Here is a 9,786-nt window from a genome sequence, read left to right as displayed (position 1 = left end):
GTGCTCTGTGCACGCAGCCTGAGATCATTTTTGGCATGCAAAGTCCCTTCTATTGATCCGCCTCTAGGGGTTTTCCAGGACTCTGCAGGTGTACCTTTATCTCCAGTTTCTCAAGGCTTTCTTACTATAAACATACTATTTTCTCATTCCTTATAACTATAAACACACAGCTAACGAATGTAAACATTGCATAGTTTCACACAGCTTGCAGCTTCTAAAGTCAGGTCAAGCAAGGCCTACAAAATGCAGAAAAAATTGCTCACAGAAATCTCTCTGCTCCGGCCACAGTCCTGCATAGGACCATTCCCAAGAGTCACACTATGTGCCTGAGAGTATCATCCAAAAGTTTCTTGAATTCTGTCAGGCTTGGTGCTGTGACGACTTCCCTGGGAACTCTGTTCCAGTGCCCAACCACTCTCTAGTTGAAGAACCTCTTTCTAATATCCAACCTAAACCTCCCCTGACACAACTTCAGACCATTCCCGCAGGTCCTGCCACTGGTCACCACAGAAAAGAGATCAGTGTCCGCCTCTCCTCTTCCCCTTACAAGGAAGTTGTAACTGCAATGAAGTCTCCCCTCAGTCTCCTCTTCTCCAGGCTGAACAGACCAAGTGCCCCCTGCCTCTCCTTAGACAGCTCACCCTCAAGGCCCTTCACCATCCCCCTTTGGACGCTCTCCAAGAGCTTAATGTCTTTCTTATATTACTGTGCCCAAAAGTGCACAAATTATTCAAGGTGAGGCCACACCAGTACAGAGAAGACCCTCAGATGTCTGTATCTTTAAAGAAATTTATTTTCAAAGAAATTTATTCGTGGTGCAGTAGCACTGAAATAGCTCAAGCTGTTGACTCCAAGGACAGATCCTTGGAGGATCAACAAAGGAACTTCTTTTATATCCATGCACACAATAATCTGGAATTTTTATAAAGAGTTGTCCCCTTCTGTTGTGTCTCCAACTGTTTGGTCACATGATTCATGCCACAGATCCTGTGCCCTTTGCTGTACAAAGGTGTGGCACCAGGTCACAGCCCCTTGCCTTGGGCTCCTGTCACTTCCCCCACCCTGAGCTCAGCCTGCAGCTGCACATTGAGCTACCCGCACTAAATATATTCCTCAACAGCTCAGTATTGGAAATTACTGTCATGTCACTCCTGCAGATCCGGAAAATCTCCTTAATCAGGCAAATGTGTGCAGTGCAAGTGTTCACTGACTAAGGATTGTATCAGGGCTTAAGAACTCAGATGCAGAAGACTAAAACAGGAATTGATAGGAATAATTTTCAAAATGTCAAAGTTTTGCTATACTTCCAACAAGGACAGGAGTCTGATAAAGATAATAGTAATAATCAAGATAAAGGTAATAATAATCAAGATAAGGATAATAATCAAGATAAGGGTAATAATAATAATCAAGATAAGAATAATAATCAAGTTCTTCCCAAGCTGAAAGAGAGGAAAAAACTATGTTGGTTGTAGTAGCTACTGCTCTATAACCAAACTGTATTTCCCCCTACTACTTATAAAAAAAATAAAAAGTACAAGGAAAAAAGACAGCGAGATAGATTAAAAAGCATCAGGGTGGCCAAATGCCTTGATTTACTCAGACATTTCAGAATCTTTCATTAAGATTTACATCATTTTGCTGAGCTAGGTGGCAAAGCAATTTTTTCATAGCAGAAGAAAGGAGCCAGTGCTCTCTGGCTGTGTCAGGTAACCTTTCTCGTGCTCACTGCAAGTAATGTAGTCCTCCTTGTGTGAACAGGCTAACTAGTGAATGCATCTTTTTCAACTGATTTGAAGAAGAGTGTCTTTCATATAAACACCGTGTCACTGTTTATAGTTGAACAAGCAGTACCTTAAATTTATCTGTTTTTCTTCATGAAACAGGCTATGCTTAGAACAATAACACAGTTTAAAAACCCTGCTCATACTGACATCAATTCAAACATGTCTCAGTTTAATGAGACTGAAGTGTTTGCTAAGGAGGATGAGTTATGAGGAAGACCAAGCTCCTCCCTCCATATTGAGGAAATATGGAGAAAGAAAAGATAACAGTCCTTTACTAAAGGATATATATGTATAGGCAGCACAACAAAAGAACACAAAGAAACCCAAACAACAATCCTGCACCCAAGGTTCCCACCAAAAACCGTTCAGTACTTTCTGCCTTTCGGTGCAATTCTAACCACGACCAGCAGGGGCGCCGTTGGATGCCCGGAGGAGCAGAGCCTGCAGTTGCTCGGTGGTGGCCGGCAGGGGGCGCTGTTGGGCTCTGGCAATAGCCGCATGGGAGGCCCAGTGCGCGGGAGAAGCCGAATGGAGTTTCCCCACACACACACCAAAAGGGGAAGGAGAAAAGGGGAAAGGAGGTTCTTCGTATGGACTCACTGTGTTGGCGGTTGGCTCTGGCTGGGATTTCGCCCCCCCCCTTCGTTGACGAGTACAAGCTGTTGCCAACATGGGAAGGGAGGAGAGGGGGTGGCCTCTTCCCTCAAAGGTTCCTCTGCAGATGGCCCTGGCTTCTCTGAGGAAATCCGAGGCAGGTCTGGACTGTGGGCAGAACACGGTGTGGAAGAACGAAGGCAGACTGGGTCCAAAGGTAGCCAAAACCAAAATGAATTCCAGAGCCCCTACTCCACACACACACACCTTCCCTGAGTCAGGGCAATAGTAAACTGACGATGCCATTTCCCAAGGAGAAAAAACTTACCTCTCCCCCCCAGTCTTCTGAGGCCCATTAGCTTGGAATGTGGGTCTGCTGGCTAGTTCTTTTGTGTGTGTGAATCCCCCTCCCCTTCCCTCATTCAACACCTTTCTTTCACAGGGGAAAAATAATTCCAAGATTTTTTTTTAAGAACAAGTAAACCTATGACAAAACTGAACTTCAAAAGGCATCTCACACCCTGTAATGTAGTACTTGAGCAACCCAGCTCCCAGTTAAAAACTATAGTGTTGAACAGTGCCCAAACCATGATATCAGATCAGATTTTCTGGGGTATTGGCTTTCCTGAATCTAATCCAGACCACTCTTTGGCTTGATTTAAGGTGTGGGAAAGGCATGCGTATGTGCATGCATTATAAAACAGTTGCCATCACTTCTACTGATGTTGACATTTTAGTAATTACAGGAAGTCAAACTATCTACAAGAAAACCAGGAGAAAAACTCAGAAATTAAGAACACCACATTTCCCTCATGGAGAATTGCCATGAAGGAAACGGCTGCAAGCTACCACTGAACCATTGGCAAAATTCATTGAGGACTTCATAAAGATTATTGCACATCTGAGACATTCAGGATTAGCATTCAACTTTTGTGATTTAACTTTCCTTCAATGTTAGTAATGTTAGAGTTTTACTGAGTGGGATTGGGACTAGTGTCCTCCTGTAAAGACCTTTCTGAGTGGGAGGTTTTGCAACGGCATGAGTTTGCCCAGCCTCTGGAAGCTTGGATGTATCTTATTCTTCCGCATGGAAAATTCTTCTGCCCTGTTCCACAGTCCTGCATCCCAACACAGGATATCAGAGAGCTGTTCAGCATTCAGGTCTGCTCCAGATCCAACAGCCCTCAGCCCTGGCATTAATGTTAATGGTAAGGAAGCATTTTACAACCAGTATAATAAGCCAACAATGCACAATAATTGCACAGCTGCTGAAATGGTACCCACTGAATAGTCTACTCAGAAAAGAAAGGACCACAAGAATCAAAATCCCTGCAATTATGGAAAAAGAGGAAAAATAGTTTCAGGTACTCAACATAAAAATGCGATGTTTTCATTTTTTTTATTTCATGATTGATTGTATCTTGGCAAGATGGAACTGAAGGACGACAGGTCAGTATCATGTATACAAAAGGTAGAAGTGATGAGGACAGTGTTATGACCCACTTCTGATGAGAGAGAACTCTTTTGTATGATGCTGAGCACTTCTGCTACTCTTTTTAAAGAAAAGCTGTCTTATTAAGGTTGCTTGCCTTTACTGTATCATACTTATTTTTTTATGACAAAAAAGTAAGTTTAAATTAAATTCCTATTCTCAGCAATCACTGCAAAATTAAGACAACTGCTCTCCAGATCAGGGGCATGACATAATGATACAGTGGTATCTGTGAATTTTTGGTGTCCTCATACTTCATCAACTCTTATTTTTGGTTTCTTGATGAATGTTTTCATTCACTGACTAGTCTTTGGTGTACAATCAGTTCAACATTCATCACTGCATCTCAGTGGTTTGTTTCGGTTCAGCTACATATCACTGGTTACCTCGGCAAGGTATCTCACATCCACCCTGGATGACCTAATTCAGCCATCCTCAGAACCCTGACTCAGCAAGTGATCTGACCAACCACTTGCACTTTACTGTGCCAATAGGATCCAGGTGCCCAAATACCTTTGAGGACTGGAGTTGTGTTTGTGCTCAGATATGCTCGTTTGCAAACGTGAGAAGAACGACCGCAGGCTCAAACATTTCTGCTGGCTCCAGGAGAGCCCTTCTGGCTTGCACCCACTGAGGAATTGGCTTGAGACCGTCTCAGTGGTTTAATGGGCAGTATAAGCTCTCAAAGAAATCATGATTCAGGTTATGCCTTCACGCAATCAAGTATTCTTAATGGAGACAAAGGGCCATGTGCCAGGGCATCTTCATTAGAATTCCACTGTATTAAATTTATAATAGTTGTGTGAAGATCAGAGGCAAATGAACCAAAACAAGTTATCTTGTTTAGGTTTTCTTCTTTTGTTTTTAAATTAGAATTATTCAATGCACAGGAATTGCCTTCCTTTGCTCCTCAGCTAGGAAAAAGCCTAAAATTAAAAACCATGAAAAAACACAGCAAAAAACCTAAAATTAAAAACCATCAAAAAAATCCAAAACCCAACCTAACAACCCCTCCTCCCTCCAAAAAAAAAAAATCCCAAACCCAAAATAACAAAACAAAATGAGTAACAACAGAAAAACCAACAAAAAACAACCAATCAAAAAAACCCCAAAGAGATTCCCCTCCAAAACCCACAAGTTAATTTTCTGCCTTTCCACCAAGTTTAATCACAAAAAAAATCTCATCAAAAGTTGATTTAGTGCAAGGTGTACTAAAAAGGGAGCCTGAGTTGTGAATGTAAGAGAAAATTATCTGAATATTTGAGTTGTAGCAAACCATGCAATCTGGCAACTTCATGGGTTTAGGATTTCTGTCCAGACATTTGCATGTCTCTGGAAAAAAGGTTCTCTTCTGTGGTGATTAAGAGCATGAAAGGTGCTTTACATTTTAGCAGCTGTGTAAATAGTTTTTACAGACATTTGTGTATGCTTATGACAGAACTGATGGTATCACAGATTCAAAACAAGACCCTGCACAAGGATATTGCAGAGAAGTAGAAAGGAGCCCTTCCTTTTAAATATTTCCAATTGTTTATTAACAATATTTTAGAATTGGTTTTCATAGTAGCAAAGTGCAGGAACTTATACAGAAAACATACTTGTTTAAGCCAGCACTTCCCTTGCAGACAGGGGAGCTCAGAAGTTGTGTTTATTTATTCATTCATTTGTCTTGGTCAGGACAGGAGCAAGAAAAATAAAGTTTTGCTCAGGTAACCTATCAGAAACGAGCTGTCATGGACTTGAAGTACTAAATTCTTGACAAAGTTCATCTGTTGATACTAAAAAAAAAAAAAAGACAATTCAGCATGGTGTGTTGGCTTAGTTGTGCTATCAGCAGCTAAAACCAATTGATTTACAGAATCACTAATATAAGCAGCAGATGGTTAAATGACAGTATCTTCAGCTATTAAAAATATTAATCAAACCTGTGAGGACTTGTACAGGATTTAATCATCTACATCTCCAGTTACACATGTTGGGAAACTGTTACAGTAACCTTAGACATTCTGCCATCGTATTGGAAGAAATCAGAAAAAAACATTTCAAGTAATGTACAGATATAAAAATTTCTAAAACAAACCTTTTTTTTTCTTTGTATCTGTCTGAAAGTGAATGATGATTATGGGTGCACAGTCAGGCTGATACACTGACCATTTTATTCAAGAAAAATACTATTTACTCTTGTGAACATGCTTGAAAAACTTGGAAAAATACTGTTCAAATCATAAACAGCATCAGCATCCCCCCAACTTTTTGATAGATGATAGTTCTTTGAGTGGAGAGGAAGAGAAAAAAATCTATTTTCCTCTGCATAAACATAAAGACATGAGTAAGATATTGCTAAAATAAAAGTAAAACCTTCGTGCATCTTGGTTAATTAATACTGTATCTTTGCCCTCTATTAAAAATACGTATTTAAGGTAAGAATAACATACATGCTATAACAGCATGAGCTGACAAAAAAAGATGAATGTACATTTTAGAACCCATTTCATTCTCCTGGGGGAAAAAAAAGCCCAAAAACAACAAACCAAAAAACCTCAACCTAAAATAGTATAAACTAAAATATCTGTATTTTAACTTCTATATTTTAACTGCTTTAACTCAAGATATTTCAATTTCTTCAAGAGTTTCTTATCACTGCCTTGTTACCTTAACCGAGAAACCTTAAGAAATCTGATAGTTCTTTACTTATTTATAGCTTATGCAAACAGAGGAAAAAATCCAGCAGTATCCTTAAAAAAAACACACATCAAAACCAAAAATAAAAACAAAAATCCAAACCACAGATCCGACTCAATCCACAAAAAACAATCAGACCTTTTAATGCATTCTTCACAGGGAAGAAGTATAAAATCAAGGAATGACAATCACACACAAAACAATTGCCTTGAAAAGGCTACAAATATTTCTCACAAAATAAATATCGTCCATTCCTGTCAGCCTTTTCAACCTCTATTGTGTTCCCAGAAATTGCCAGTAAGGAAAACAGAGCAGAGCCAATCAAATTGTTGTATACACTACTGCACTGTGGGAGCTGGAAACCTTGCATTTAAAATGTCTTATGCATTATTCATATACTATGTATGTTTATTTAAATTACCAAAAGACAGAAGAGTATACTAAAGCAGAATAAGAAGTAATACAGTGATGTTAAAAATACGCCACTTAAAGTGTACCTTAGCAGGGATATACACATGTAGACATACCTATATACATATATGTGTCCCTTCTAGACCTCCTAGTTAAAATGAGTGCAGTCACATGTCATATCCTCTATGGAAAATAAATATACTTTCTGTCTTCTAGGACAGACACATTTTTCAACATTTATATTGGAGCAAGTACACAAATACAAAATAAAGTAAGCCTTTCAGGCATTCAGAAAGGTATTGGGAAGATTTGGTAGTCCTACTTCTACGTAAGTTACACATTAAAACTCCATGAGGGATACGTGCTGGAACAGTCACTTGAAAACTTACAAAAATAGAAAAAAATCTTAAACCTACTCTTTCCAACAAACACGGTACATTTCTAGGTCAAGGCTGCTCTTTCCATCTATTTACACTAGCTATTATCAAGGGACATATACCATCTTCTAAAAGGAAGAATTTTAAAGAAGATCACATTCATTACTCAAATGCAGACAAAGATTAAAATGTTAATGTCATTCAGACATTATGAGTGATAAGAGGAGGAGGAGCATTTATGTAAAAGAGTTTTCTACTTCAAAGTAGACTCTGAAGCCCTCTGCAGTTAAGAAGCACACATAGCACAAATACATTGATGCTCTCGTATTCAAATATTTGCATACAATATTTAGTAACTTCCTTTTAATGTGTTTAAATTTTACATTACATTATTTTGAAACATATAGCTTACTTACATGCTGTGTATTATACATGTTATGCAATATTAATGAATATTACACATAATACATTAAATTAATGTTACATTATATGAAATCATTCTCCTTTTCATTCTTTAAATAAAACTGCTGCTTGACCTAAACTCAGAGAATAACTTACTGACTACAGATGCACAATTACACTTTGAGTGCGAGCAAGAAATTCTTTCCTCATCTGTATTGCAATTTTCCCTTAATGCATTATAACAAAACTAACACCTTTTGGAATACTGCAGATCTGCAACATGCACCTCATATAATCTGCATGCCTTCAAAAACATGGGTATCTTGAGTAATGAGGTATTCCACACCAACCAGAGACAGAAACAGAGGAAACTTGGGCTCAAGGTGACTGATAGGAAAATAGGGGTTTTAAAGCCCTTTTTCTTCTCTACCAGAATGCTGATTTTTGAAAGTTAATACCAGGATTATAATGTAAAAATATCTCAGAAACTCCATTGATGAGCCTGTTTTAGGGTGAAGAAAATACTCTGGGAGGTGATTGGACCCATAATCCTACATGGCCAAACAACACCCAGTGAATAACTGACTTCTGATACCAAAGATCTACTTCCAAAACATCAATCCCTACTTTACTTTTCCTACATGTACTTATGGATGAAGAACCTCTCCATCACTATCTTCCTACAAGTTTAGCACAGAGTTCGTTTGGGAATGCTCAGTTGTTGTATCTGCACAATCAATGTAAAAAATCCCTCAGGGAAAGAAGCTGAGGACCTATATCACGATGCCAATTTTCATGTCTCAGGGCTGTAGTCAGAAACACTCACTGCCATAAAGTCTGAGAATAGAGTACTGTAATTAGTTTTTACTGTTAACCCAAGGATAAGCAGATTCACTCAAAAGACCATTCCAGAGAAGAACCTTCTGCAGTCAGACCTTTCTAAAAAGACTTTGTGTCTTTGAGGAATATGTTGTACAAACAAGTCAGTAAATCTCAGACACCAAATACATCGATGATTTTTTGTAAGATGCAAGCATCTTACAATATTTCAGTGATACAGTATTCAACACCTCTGATACCTGCGAATGGAATGGCTGGCTACATTGGCCAAACCTGTGCAAGGTTTACCTGATATTTCCTGCACATATAGATATATATCTATGTACACAAACACACACATATCAAATCTATCTATATCAGATAAATGTGTAATATCAGAAAGATTAACCTATATACCTTTCTGATAATATCATGACTGAGAAAAGACTGAGTGAGCCACTATTAAGTATAGAGATCAAACTACATTATATGGATTTTTAGGAAGCAACTAGGATATTTAATCTCCTGCTGGGACTGAACTAAGGAAAACAAACACAGTAAAGATTTTGCTTTGACTAGAGTGTACAAAGTTTTTTTGAAAAATTACCAATGTAATCCTTAAAAGGGTTAAAATCCATACTGATATCCTAGAATTTTTTAGCATTTGTTCTTCTTACTCAGGCACTTTAGTTAATGATTGTGTTACCTGTATGTTTCTAAAAATAATTTCTCAAGCAGCAACATACTTGTCATGGTTCAAGAGGGTAGCTGTCAGTCTTCAAACATAACAACCTTCCTAGTGCTGAATGCCATCACCGAAAAGTACTATGACCTGTAAAACTAGAAAGAGAAGTTCTGTTCATTCAGAAAGATCTCACTGGTATCCAATCTGTAGCTTAAGAATATTGCAATAGCTGTCTACAAAAGAGAGACATTTAAATTAGTGGCAATTAGTACAGAAATACTTTAACACCTAGTATACAGTGGTCCTCCTTCAGTTTACGGTGAGTACAGTTCCAGTGAATACCCCTCAGAAGCAGACATCCCACAAAATGGTTATGAGTACAAGGCAGATCATGGGGCTCAGCAAATTGCCAGTAAATTACATTCATACTCACTAGGGAGTGATGTAATCTAAAAGTACCTGGGCAGGTATTCTATACACAGTTTCACATCCTCATTTACAAAAAGTTTGTAGAAGTACCAGTCTTGGAGGTTTTAT

The sequence above is a fragment of the Lepidothrix coronata genome, unplaced genomic scaffold (genome assembly GCF_001604755.1).
Source record: "Lepidothrix coronata isolate B3197 unplaced genomic scaffold, Lepidothrix_coronata-1.0 Scaffold37, whole genome shotgun sequence".
Taxonomy (NCBI): domain Eukaryota; kingdom Metazoa; phylum Chordata; class Aves; order Passeriformes; family Pipridae; genus Lepidothrix; species Lepidothrix coronata.
The sequence above is the reverse complement of the archived record's forward strand: the minus strand, read 5'-3'. Positions refer to the sequence as shown.